Source organism: Somniosus microcephalus, chromosome 1 (genome assembly GCF_052327205.1).
Source record: "Somniosus microcephalus isolate GS21.2 chromosome 1, FLI_Smic_1.0, whole genome shotgun sequence".
Lineage (NCBI taxonomy): Eukaryota > Metazoa > Chordata > Chondrichthyes > Squaliformes > Somniosidae > Somniosus > Somniosus microcephalus.
In genome coordinates this window covers 52,793,945-52,807,386 of record NC_140987.1, presented here as the reverse complement: position 1 = coordinate 52,807,386, position 13,442 = coordinate 52,793,945, and the positions used below count along the sequence as shown (strand labels likewise).

Sequence of the window (13,442 nt, the reverse complement as noted above, 5' to 3'; positions counted from 1 at the left end):
TTATAATGGGGGCAGAAAGCAAGATTAGGATGGTGTTGTTAGGGCGGCTTGCTGATGCATGGCACACTCTGGTAGCTGTGAAATAGGATGGAAGAAGGAATCAGAGCATGGCCCTAGAGCACCGTGAGGATAATGAAGGAGTGCCACACATATCAAATGTAAGAAGTCACACAACACCAGGTTATAGTCCAACAGCTTCATTTGAAGTCACAAGCTTTCCGAACCAGTCATAACCTGGTGTTGTGTGACTTCTTACATTTGTCCACCCCAGTCCAACTCCGGCATCTCCACACCACACATATCAAGACACTGCAAGGTAGGGTCATGGGGAGCTGGTAGCTTTACCTTGGCTAATCTGGTGAGTTTAACGGAATTAGCAGCTACTGCGCAAATTAAATAGGATATTGTAGAAGGAGAAAAAAAAGATAGAGTGGGTTTCTTTTGGCAGGAACAGCCCTCTGATTATCAGATTACGGTTGCTGGTTTAGGGCAAGGGAAATAAGCTAGAGTTTCCACTTCTGAAATCTGACCCCCTAATAGAAGTGCGTGCGTGTGTGTGTGTGTGAGTGTGCGTACATCAGGTGAGGACATGATCATGGTCAGCTGTGATACCATCATTCAATGTTAATGTTCACAGATGAATGATTGCCACTTGTTGAGGTGAACAATGCCTGTGCAAACATAGTCCCACGAGGGACTTAATACCTTTTAAGAGAAGAAAGGGGAAATTGGAGAGAAAAATACAGTTGACTTAATCAAACCAGCAGCATTAATCAGTAAGTAATTGGCAGAAAATGAAATATATAAGATAAAAAAGTTCCAAGATTTAAATATAAGCAGCAATGTACCACCTGTTGCTTCTAATGACACAGAGCAGGTAATGCCCTTGCTTTACATTATTCAAGTATGTCTGTTTCCCTGAGAAGGACAAATGCAGAACCTCTTGGTGATACTCAATAAATTTGGTTATTGAAGAAAAAGATTGATTGGAAAAATTGTCTTAGGCGTCATTATTCATGCTTACCCCATGTTGAGGACACATGCTGGCATCTGTGGGTTAGTTCCTAATATAGCAACCACCAGACAGTCCTCCTCCCTTACATCTCTATATCTGTGAAATTTCTGGTGCCTCAACCATTTGTGTAGCAATAGAATGCAAATATTTCCTATTACGGTTGCTGTATGCCTTCCCAGAAGATGTCAACAACAATCTTAGGACAGCAGTAGCAAAGAATGCCTCTTTGGACTCTGTTGCTACAACAATAGGAAACTGATATGAGCAAAGCAGTGGATACTTGAGAAATAATTCTGGACATTGCTGACTGACTGAAGGTCGTGGCTGCTCTGACTGAGGTTTGAAACGTAACACCGAAGGTAAACTCAATGTCATATGGTGTGATCTGCGTGAGCCTAAGGCCTAAAAATTCGGCGCCAACGGAGCGCAAAGCAACTAGCGCCCGGGCGCGGCACCGCCAACGCCTCCTGCAAAATTCAGTGGGAAGTTAGTGGCGGCGGTAACCATTAGCACACCGCGGCGCTGCGCCGCCGGCGATGACGTCATCGCCATGCGCAGTGCCCCACTCATGCCCCAGTCGCAATCTTCGGTAGCACCCCCTGACTTACCACGGGACGCTATGTCCGACGGGGTCAGGGGACCTACCTGCGGCCGGGACAGCGCAAATTAAAGGGGAGGTGCCAGGCGGCCATTTTTGTTGCTGGCCGCCTGCCAGCATCTGCCCCCGTTGCCGTTCCCGGCCTCCTCTGCATCGCACCCCACCACCCCCGCCCCGCGGAGTGCCGGCTGCACTCCATGAGCCTGGCACTTCTCTTGAGTGCCGGGCTCTTTTGCCGGCACTCCGATCCCTGGTGGCCCAGCTGGGCCCCGGGTCACGCTGTGCAAGGCTCCTCCCCTTTAATAAGGGGAGGAAGGCCTGCAGTACCACGGTGTGACGTGCCACAGAGCGTGGCGCTGCGGCACGTAGCGCCGCGATATTCACCGGTAGCACCCCAAGAGGGAGGTGGGGTGCTTCCAGTAGCACCCAACCTCCCTCTTGGGGCGCTACCAGTGCATTTCGGCTGCAGGGGTGCTAATTTTTCTGGGGCACGACCCAATTTTTCCCCCTAAGACTCTAGGGCCTAGAAATTCAGTCACCTAGCGTTCTCACGCAGAGCAGAGGGTGTGTAGAGTCACAATGACAGTGGCACAGTGCCCTTTCTCAGAATAACAGCATGCCTGCTTCCCTGCCAGCCCCTGACCCAGTTCCTTTATTGGTCCCACACAGCCAGCTGGCCCAGACTGCCCTGGCCGATGCGGAGACACAGCAGCCGGGCCCTCAAGATACAGAGCTGCTCGAGATCGCCCACCACGCCCATCTCAAGTGCCATCAATGGACGATCAGTAGCCTCCCACTTCCCAAGCTGTAGCCACTGAGGAAACACACAAGCACACAGAGGTCAGGCACTAGGGCGATTTAATTTCAATATGAAGAGGAGGGAAAAGTTGCAAAATACACAATGTGGAGTAAACAGTTATTGCTGTTGGTCTTCATTTCCATAGTTATGTAGCAGGAAGACCAATGAGGTAGTTGTGTTGGAGGGCGTCCGATTATGACATTTTTAAGTCCAACACTGAATTTGTGCTTGAGAAATCTTCGGCATGCGAAGGAATTTCTACCCCGTTTTCTTCAGCATTCACTGTGGGAGTACAAAACAAATTTCCAGTTTTTCACTAACGTTCATGAACAGAGGAAAATATACCTCATAGTAATCATTGTCAACTTACTAGACAATCTAAAATGGCAGCTTTATTGCTGCTATTATTTATGCTGCTTTAGAGCCAGGCTTTTGGAATCCCCGGCCAGAGAATGTGAATGAAATATGTAAAAAGCCATTAACTCATTTATCTTTTTAACATTAACGGCCATGTAAAGGAACTCATTACATTCTGAGGTTTGAGTGCTAATGGCTTCTCTTAGCCTTTTCAGCTGTTCAGTCAATCGATCTTCTTTCCTTGTCCCATCAATCGAGCCGTAGGTGGAAAAAAGGTCAGAATTAATTACTAGAAGTGGCAGTCTGTTTGAAATACATCCAGAAACTGGAGCGTGGTAGTGGTTGGATTAAACAGAGTGGGGCGGTGGGCTTTGAAGTTAGGGAATGGTACAACTTTTTTAAATTGTGGTAATATAAATAGCTCTGCCTGCAACATTTCAGTAAGGTAGAGCTGACAAAGTTTCAAGATGGATGATTATTATTAATGACTTAAATGAAATTACAGAGGTGAGTTAAATATGAGTAACATAAGCATCGGGTTCAGGATCAAGTTCAGGATCGGGATCAGGATCAGGTTCGGGATCAGGATCAGGATCGGGATCAGGTTCAGGTTCAGGATCAGGATCGGGTTCAGGATCGGGGTCAGGTTCAGGATCGGGATCAGGATCAGGATCAGGATCGGGTTCAGGATCGGGTTCAGGATCAGGATCGGGTTCAGGTTCAGGATCGGGTTCAGGATCGGGTTCAGGTTCAGGATCGGGACCAGGGTCAGGATCTGATACCCAGAATCAGCATTAAGTTCTTTAAAGCACTTAGGCCTAGAAATTGGGTTTTGGCTTAGCCAGGGCTTTAGCACCGGAAGTTAGTGCCGGCGCTAAGTCCCCCTGCGCGCGCCAAAGATTCAGTAGCGCCGCGCCCAAACGGCTGCCGGCGCTACTGAAGGGTCTTAGTGCCTGGAAAAGGGCGCTAACTGCCGTTTAGCGCCGCAATTCCGGCGCTGCGGCACCCGATGCGGTGCGGCAGGCTGGGGAAGTGCAGGCCTCCTCCTTCCGTTAAGGAGGAGCTGCCTGCACCCGGCCGCGGCCCGCGCAAATCTGTTTAAAAATGAGCCCGGCACCTCGGACAAGTGCCGGGCTTGCATCTGTTCCGGGGGGGGGGGGGAGAAGTCCGGGGAGGGAGCTGCGGGCAGGCGGCCGGCGGGAAAGCGGCCGGCCGCCGCGGGGCCTTTAATGCGCCGGCGCAAACACATGTTGGACTCTGTTGCCAGAGTCTTAGTTGCGGCTGCCACGGGCGAGGCGGCCGCAACTGAATTTCGGCGCTGGGGCCCGTCGGCATGGCAACCGGGACGCTGCGCACACTGATGACGTCATCGGTGCCGGCGCTGCGCTACCGGTGCAACGCCGCTTTAGGGCCCCAGGGAATTTTTCAACTGGCCATAACTCTGGCGCTAGTCCCTCTAGCGCCTCAAAAGCGGCGCTAAGGCTAGTGAATTTCTAGGCCATACACTCATAGATGTGGTATAAGATAAATCTGAATAAGATATTGAACCAAAAGCAAAATACTGCAGATGATGGAATCCTGAAATACCAACAGATAATGCAAGAAACACACGGCAGGTCAGGCAGCATCTCTGGAGAGATAAAGAGAGTTAACCTTCCTGAAAGGTCATCGACTTGAACCATTAATTCTGTTTCTCCACGGAATCTGCCTGACCAGAGTGTTTCCAGCATTTTCTGAAGATATTGAATCATATCTTAAGGTCCGCATAAGATGTGGCTCAATAAATGAACCCCAATTTTAATTCGGAACATGAGTGTGGCGTTGAGGGGGGTGGGAGGGTGCGGGGAAAGGACAAGGGGAGCGTCAAGCTTGCTTGGCCATGCCAGCGTGAGGCCCAGGCCATTTTAACTCCCATGCCTCATTGCCATGTCATCCATGGAGCAAAGTTCCCACTTGAACCCAGCTAGAATCATTAACCTGACCTACTGGTAGGAGAGAGATTTCCAGCGGCAGTTGGCCGCAGCCAGGGACCTGAAATAATGGTTCGGGCAGGTAGGTGGGTCAGCGGGGTGGGGTGGCATGGGTGAAGGGAAAAGAAGTCCAGAAGTAACTGCAGTCAGGAGGGGGTTTGGGGCAAGCCCAGGGCCTGAGGTTTATTTGCGGGGCCCAGAGGAAACACCTGCCCCTCCGGAACCACAAGTCAACCATTAAAACAATGTAAAACTCTTCTGGCCCCGAGCCTGCTTGCTGCTAACTTTCTCAGGATGGTCAGGCACTCAGCAAGAATCGTGCGACTGTGCGTTAAAGTTGCGTTGAGGTCCTATTTGCATCATAGGTCCCTGACTTTTGCATATTTGTGAGGCCCTTGCCAGCCTGCGGAGAGGGACTCACACTCCTCGTGAAACCCGTACGTTATATTGGCAGTGGGTGGGAGTGTGGCTCGAACAGGGGGGTAACTACTCTTCCCCTATTTTAACCATCTGCACGCCCCAGTCACGTCGGGTGCGGGGGAGGGGGGGTTAAAATCGGGGCCATGATGTGGGAGGGAGTGTTTCAAATTCTTAGCCCACTGGAACTGCTTCTTGGAGAAGGGTAGGATTTCCCTCGGGAGCAGCTTTCATCTGAATTGAGGAGGCACATTCACCTTAGCTGATAACATAATTAAACCAGTTGAAAGGATTTAAATTAAGGGAAGCAGATGTTGACCATCTAATAGGAAGGAGTTATGTAAATACAGCAAGGATGAATTAAGATGTACTGATATGACTGCCAGAAGCATAAGAAATAAAATGGATTGTTTGATATAATGGTATATAGGGAGCTAAAAGATATCATTGGATGTACGGAAATCATGTGAAGGGGGGGAGTTCATTTTTGTCTTCACTGTCTGGGCGATAATCTGGGCTGTTTCAGAATCTGCCCAATTTTCATTCCGTTGAAAATTTACCTCTTGGTGAAAGGAAGAACATGAGCGAGGAACAAATCTGCAGGGGATGTGTGCTTCAGGAAGCAGAACTTCAGGAAGGAAAGAATGGGGGCTGGTGATACTGTTGATCACGGAAGCTTTATATGCAGTTGAGAGGAAGGATCTGGGAATCGGCACAGGGTCTGCATGGGTGGATTTACAAGATAGAAAGAAGGGAAAGGTTGTGGTAGGAATATGTTACAGGCCACCACAAAATAAAAAGGAGGTGGATGTACTTCTTTGGGAGGTAATTAAAAAGAGCATTCCTAAAACTTCAATTATAATCTTGTTGAATTTGAACCTTCCTGACATGGGCTGCAACTTACAGTTGGGATAATCTGTATTTGTGAGGGGTTTATGGAAGTTCTTCAATAATCTTTTCTTAAACAGTTGGTGAAGGAACTCACAAGGGGGAAAGCAGTATTAGATTTGTTCCTAAATAATGAGGAGGAGGAGGTAATAAGCTAAGTTGAAGTAGGGGATCATTTGAGGTCTATTGATCATGAAGTTGTTAGCCCCAAAAGTCCCACAACCATTGCAATGGACTCTTGGTGTGACTTTGACAGCAGTCTGCCTAACAGCTGGAAACTAGGCCAAGAACCACTTATAGTGGGTCCGCCTTGCGCACAGGTTTTTGGGATAGACTTGTGGAGGTGGAGCCTCCATCTACTAAAGGAGCAGAGAGATGTGGTGAAGTGGAGAGGGTTAGGAAGAGAATTCCAGCGCCTAGACAGCCGAGGCAAGGCTACCAATGGTGGGGTGAAGGGAGTGGATGGTGCATAAGAGGGCACAGTTGAAGGAATGCAGAGTTCTTGGAGGGTTGTAGGGATGGAGAAGGTTACAGAGATAGGGAGGGGTGAGGACATGAAGGGATTTGAACATGAGGATGACATTTTAAACTTGGGGTGTTGGGGGACTGGGAGCCAATGTAGGTCAGTGAGCACAGGGATGATGGGTGAGCAGGACTTTCTGCAGGTTAGGATATCGACAGCAGAGTTTTGGATGAGCTGAAGTTTACAGAGGATGGAGGATTGGAAACCAGCCTGGAGAGCATTGGAATAGTCAAGCCTGGAGGTGACAAAGACATGGATGAGGTTTTTGGCAATAGATGGGCTGAGGCAGGGGTGCAGGCAGGCAATGGTACAGAGGTTAAAGTAAGCAGTCTTTCTTATGGAAAATCCTTTCCATATGGAGTCAAAAGCTCAGCTCGGGGTTGAATAGGATGCTGAGGTTGTGAACAATCAGCTTCAACTTAAGACAATATCCAGGGGGGGGGATGGAATTGGAGGTGCGGTGTTTGTGGCAGGGGACGACGACGATGGCTTCAACTTTCCAATGTTTAATATGAGCGGAATGTATTGGAAAATATGAGAGACAATAACAAAGCATTCTTTAAGTGTATCAGGAGCAAGAGAAGAATACAGTGGAATACTAGACCATTAATCAGTGGCTGCAGTAAATAATAATTCTAATAGGTCTAAGAGCGTTAAAAAAACAAGCCTGAAGGCTTCGTGTCTTAATGCGAGGAGCATTCGTAAATAAGGTGGATGAATTAGCTGTGCAAATAGAGGTAAACGAATATGATTTGATTGGGATTATGGAAACATGGCTCCAGGGTGGCCAAGGCTGGGAACTCAACATCCAGGGGTATTCAATATTCAGGAAAGATAGGCAAAAAGGAAAGAGAGGTGGGGTAGCATTGCTGGTTAAAGAAGGGATTAACACAATTGTAAGGAAGGATATCAGCTCTGATGATGTGGAATCTGTATGGGTAGAACTGAGAAATACCAAGGGGCAGAAAACGTTAGTGGGAGTGGTATATAGACCACCAAACAGTAATGCGGAGGTTGGGGATGGCATTAAAAGGGAAATTAGAGAAGCATGCAATAAGGGCACAGCAGTCATCATGGGTGACTTTAATCTACATATAGATTGGGCTAACCAAATTAGTAACAATACTGTGGAGGAGGAATTCCTGGAGTGTTTACGGGATGGTCCTGGACCAATATGTCGAGGAACCAACCAGAGATCAGGCCATCTTAGACTGGGTATTATGTAACGAGAAAAGATTAATTAGCAATCTTGTTGTACGAGGCCCCTTGGGTCGGAGCGATCATAATATGATACAATTCTTCATTAAAATGGAGAATGAAGTAGTTGACTCAGAGACTAGGGTCCTGAATTTAAATAAAGGAAAGCACGATGGTCTGAGGCGCGAGTTGGGTAGGATTGATTGGGGAATGTCACTCAAAGGGTTGACGGTGGATAGACAATGGCAAATATTCAAAGACCACATGGATGAACTACAGAATTTGTCCATCCCAGTTTGGCATAAAAATAAAACAAAAAAGGTGACTCAACCGTGGCTAACAAGGGAAATTAGGGATAGCATAAGATCCAAGGAGAGGACATATAAGCTGGCCAGAAAAAGCAGTAAACCTGAGGATTGGGAGCAGTTTAGGATTCAACAAAGGAGGACAAAGGGATTAATTAAGAAAGGGAAAATAGAATATGAGAGTAAGCTTGCAGGGAACATAAAAACTGATTGTAAAAGCTTTTATAGATATGTGAAGAGAAAAAGATTGGTGAAGTCAAGCGTAGGTCCCTTGCAGTCAGAATCAGGGGAATTTATAATGGGGAACAAAGAAGTGGCAGACCAATTAAATACATATTTTGGTTCTGTCTTCACAAAGGAGGACACAAATAACCTCCCAGCGATGTCGGGGAAAATAGGGTCCAATGAGAGGGAGGAACTGAAAGAAATCAGTATTTGTAGGGAAATGGTGTTAGGGAAATTGATGGGATTGAAGGCCGATAAATCCCCAGGGCCTGATAATCTACATCCTAGGGTACTTAAGGAAGTGGCCCTAGAAATAGTAGATGCATTGCTGATCATCTTCCAACATTCGATGGAATCTGGAACAGTACCCATGGATTGGAGGGTAGCTAATGTTACCCCACTATTCAAAAAAGGTGGTAGAGAGAAAACGGGGAATTACAGACCAGTAAGCCTGACATCGGTAGTGGGGAAAATGCTAGAGTCCATTATAAAAGATGTACTAGCAGAGCACTTGGAAAACAGTGACAGGATCGGACAAAATCAACATGGATTTACAAAAGGTAAATCGTGCTTGACTAATCTACTGGAATTTTTTGAGTGTGTAACTGATAAAATAGATAAGAGAGAACCAGTGGATGTGGTGTATTTGGACTTTCAGAAGGCTTTCGATAAGGTCCCGCATAAGAGATTAGCGTGTAAAGTTAAGGCACATGGGATTGGGGGCAAGGTATTGACTTGGATAGAGAACTGGTTGGCAGACAGAAAGCAAAGAGTTGGAATAAACGGGTCTTTTTCCGAGTGGCAGGCAGTGACTAGTGGGGTACCGCAGGGATCGGTCCTTGGACCCCAGCTATTCACAATATATATTCATGATCTAGACAAGGGAACTCGATGTAATATCTCCAAATTTGCAGACAACACAAAGCTGGGTGGGCGTGTGTGGTGTGAGGAGGATGCCGAGAAACTACAGGATGATTTGGACAGGTTGGGTGATTGGGCAGATGCATGGCAGATGCAATATAACATGGATAAATGTGAGGTTATCCACTTTGGTGGCAAAAACAGGAAGGCAGATTATTATCTGAATGGCAATAGGTTGGGAGAAGGGGAAGTGCAACGAGACCTGGGTGTCCTTGTGCACCAGTCGCTGAAGGTAAGCATGCAGGTGCAGCAGGCGGTTAAGAAGGCAAATGGTATGTTGGCCTTCGTAGCGAGAGGATTTGAGTGCAGAAACAAGGATGTCTTGCTGCAGTTGTACAGGGCCTTGGTGAGACCACACCTTGAGTATTGTGTGCAGTTTTGGTCGCCTTATCTGAGGAAGGATGTTCTTGCCATGGAAGGAGTTCAGCGAAGATTCACCAGGCTGATACCTGGGATGGCAGGAATGACGTATGAGGAGAGATTGGTTCAATTGGGCTTATACTCGGTGGAGTTTAGAAGAATGAGAGGGGATCTCATTGAAACTTATAAAATTCTGACGATGGTCGGGGAGTCCAGAACCAGGGGTCACAGTCTCAGGATGAGGGGTAAGCCATTTAGAACAGAAATTAGGAGGAATTTCTTCACCCAGAGAGTGATGAACCTGTGGAATTCTCTACCACAGAAGGCAGTAGAGGCCAATTCATTAAATATACTCAAGAAGGAGTTGGATATATTTCTTAAGGCTAAAGGGATCAAGGGGTATGGGGAGAAAGCAGGGACCGGGTACTGAATTTGGATGATCAGCCATGATCGTATTGAATGGCGGAGCAGGCTCGAGGGGCCGAATGGCCTACTCCTGCTCCTATCTTCTATGTTTCTATGTTTCTATGGTGCCTAAGGACAGGGAAGTGGCAAACTTACAACATTATTATTCTGTGAGTGATTTTCACCATTAAAAGAGGGACTGAAGAGATATGCCGGAGTTGATTGAAAATCATGAGGGAGAGCGCAGATTGGAAATGATTAGTATCACAAGGGAAGGCATAGTGGAAAGTTTATGTGACTAAAAATAAACAAGGCTCTGAGCTCTAATAGTTTCCTTCCAAAGGAGTTGACTGAAGAGATTGCAAATACCCTGACTGGATTTTCCAAAGCAGATAACATCTGAATGGTTTGGAAAGTAGCAACTGTGCCACCCACCCCCCCCCCCCGCCCCCGCCACCCCCCCCCCCCAATCGTTAAACAGCAGCAATGGATCAACATCTGAGCAATGTGCCCTGTAAGCTGCGCTTTGTTCTGTGTGGCATATTTCTTTTAATGCGCGGTTCCTTTAAATTTCTGCGCATGTGCGGTACTTACAATGTAAAAGCCGGTGAGCAGCCTGTGCGCTACCTTTCAGATTACTGCGCGGCTGCACGCGCGTGCACCTTGGCGGGAACGTTGCATCTGAGCCAGTTGTATAAGAAAGTGTTTGAGACTTTGATGAGACACACCTTAAAGGATCATCCATTAGGAAAGGTTCTGATTCGAAAGGGAGCCAGGGTGGGTTAAGAAGGGACAAGTCATGTTTCACTAAACTCTTATATTTCTTTAAGGAGGTTACAGATCTGGTCAATAAGGGTGAGGTGGTGAATGTTAGCTACCTAAATTTCAAAAAGCATTTGACAGTGATTTACATGGAAACATGAAAAAGAATTAAGCTGGATTAATGAGTGGCTGAAAGGTAGACAACAAAAGATTTATACAAAAGCAAAATACTGCGGATCCTGGAAATCTGAAATAAAAACAAAGGATTTATACTGGGGAGCTGTTAGAGTAGAAACCAATTGTCAATGGAGTCCCACAGAGGTCAGTTTTGAGGCCACTTTTGTTTATAATTTTTATAAATGATTTACATAACATTGCCTAAAGGTGGTTACCTTTGTGAATGGCACTAAATTGGGTGTAGCCGTAATGATACAAACTAATATGCGATAATTCAAAGGATAGAATAGATCAGTGACCAGAGAGGTGTTTGATGGAGTTCATCACCAATAAATGCAATCATAAGTTACACACCATCCTGACTTGGAAATATATCACCGTTCCTTTATCATCGCTGGGTCAAAATCCTGGAACTCCCTCCCGAACATCACTATGGGAGTACCTTCTTCTTCTTAGGTAGTCCCTCGGAACCGAAGATGACTTGCTTCCACATTAAAAATGAGTTCTCAGGTGACTATAGTCTCTGTCACAGGTGGGGCAGACGGTGGTTGAAGGGGCGGGTGGGTGGGGTGCTTGGGTTGACGTGCGCTCCTTCCGCTGTTTGCACTTGGTTTCGGCTTGCTCCCAGCGAAGAGACTCGAGGTATTCGGCGCCTTCCCGGATGCTTCTCCTCCACTTTGTGCGGTCTTGGGCCAGGGAGTCCCAGGTGTCGGTGGGGATGTTGCACTTTTTCAAGGAGGCTTTGAGGGTGCCCTTGAAGCGTTTCCTCTGTCCACCAGGGGCTCTCTTGCCATGCCGGAGCTCCGAGTAGAGCGCTTGTTTTGGGAGTCTCGTATCGGGCATGCGGACGATGTGACCCGTCCATCGGAGCTGATCGAGCGTGGTCAAAGCTTCGATGCTGGGGATGTTGGCCTGAGCGAGAAAACTGACGTTGGTGCGCCTATCCTGCCAATGGATTTGCAGGATCTTGCGGAGGCAGCTTTGTGGTACCTCTCCAGTGCTTTGAGGTGCCTGCTGTACATGGTCCATGTCTCTGAGGCATACAGGAGGGCGGGTATTACTACTGCTCTGTAGACCATGAGCTTGGTGCCGGGTTTGAGGTCCTGGTCTTCAAACACTCTCTTCCTCAGGCGACCGAAGGCTGCACTGGCACACTGAAGGCGGTGTTGGACTTCGTCATCGACGTCTGCCCTTGTTGACAGTACCTTCACCACACGGACTGCAGCGGTTCAAGAAGGCAGCTCACCACCACCTTCTCAAGGGCAATTAGGGATGGAAAATAAATGCTGGCCTTGTCAGTGACGCCCACATCCCAGGATCAAATAAAAAAAATGCAGTCATGAGGTTAAGTAGAAGCAGTGCCACCACTGGTGGGAGGGTATAATTACAGTACGACAGGTTAACAAAGGCCGTTTCTATTCGAAATGTGGATTGAAATTTATAATAGGAAAAGTTGACAAAAGTGTGTGACAGAAACATCACAACAGGAAGTAAGGTTTTTGTAGACAGTAAGTGTGAGCAGCCAACTGCTCTCCTGTGGCATTGCACAGGGTAAATCAGGGATTTTGGTCTCTCTTACCTGGCTTTGCTATTTCATGTTGCTGATTCTCTAGCTGTCTCTGCTCCTCTGGTTCTGTTTCTCTTTCCTTTCTTTTCTGCTTCTCTCTTCTTAGCTTTTTTCTTCTCTCTTTGTCCTCTTCTGCTTCTCTCTCCATCTTCTTCTTTCCCTGTAGAAGGGATGTGTTGGTGTAACTGGAAAAGGAGCCGCCAACTACTGCAGGCAGCTTTTGGGGTGGGGGTTGTGGGGAAATACAGTCTTCAGTTGTTCCCATCCCTTCTACATATATTTAAAAAATGTGAATATTTTCATATGTGCATTTGATTTAATTGTATATGGACTATATATAACAAAAATATTTATAGAATTTTATATCTGTGTGTGTGTCAGTTTCTGTGCTGGTTGGAATGTAAGTGTGAAGTTGGTTATTTGACCTCGGACAAGGATATGTTGGGGAGTTTGTGTTGGGTGGCGGGGAAATATGAAGCAGTAGAGGAGCAAAGAGCAGGAAACAATGGCAGCAGAGAGGTTGGTAGTGACTGGGAAAGAGGTCAGTGGTGGCTGGGAAAGAGGTCAGTGGTGGCAAGTGGGTTCTAAGTGGTGGGGGTGGCGAGAGGTTTGGATACATGACTATATGGTCTCCACTATTCATTGAATAACAATGGAATTCGACAATGCCATGTATATATTGATTTATTAGCTCCTCTGAAATTAGACTCCTGTGTCCTTGTGATACATTCCCAACCGTGGTTCAAGCTAGTTCATGGCTCAGTGAAAACTATATTGTTGAGAAGCACACAGCTGCTACACATTAGACAGTTATTCAGTTGTGATCCATAATTGGACCCATAATGACATTACAGCTATTACCATATTCAGCTCTAAACCAGATTAAGGGACACAGTCCTTGGAGGGGAGGAGGAGTCGCACCTTCAACATGTTGATAGGAATCACTGCAAAAGCAG

General features: G+C 46.9%; 1 long non-coding RNA gene across 1 annotated transcript; it reads right to left on the bottom strand.

The window, feature by feature from the left end:
- Positions 1-2,454: 2,454 nt before the first annotated feature.
- On the bottom strand, positions 2,455-13,102 carry LOC147124075 (uncharacterized). Its single transcript, XR_015079551.1, has 2 exons — positions 12,499-13,102; positions 2,455-2,694 (listed from the first exon to the last, which is right to left on the bottom strand). It is a non-coding gene; the product is annotated as an uncharacterized LOC147124075 (long non-coding RNA).
- Between the last annotated feature and the right edge of the window lie 340 nt (positions 13,103-13,442).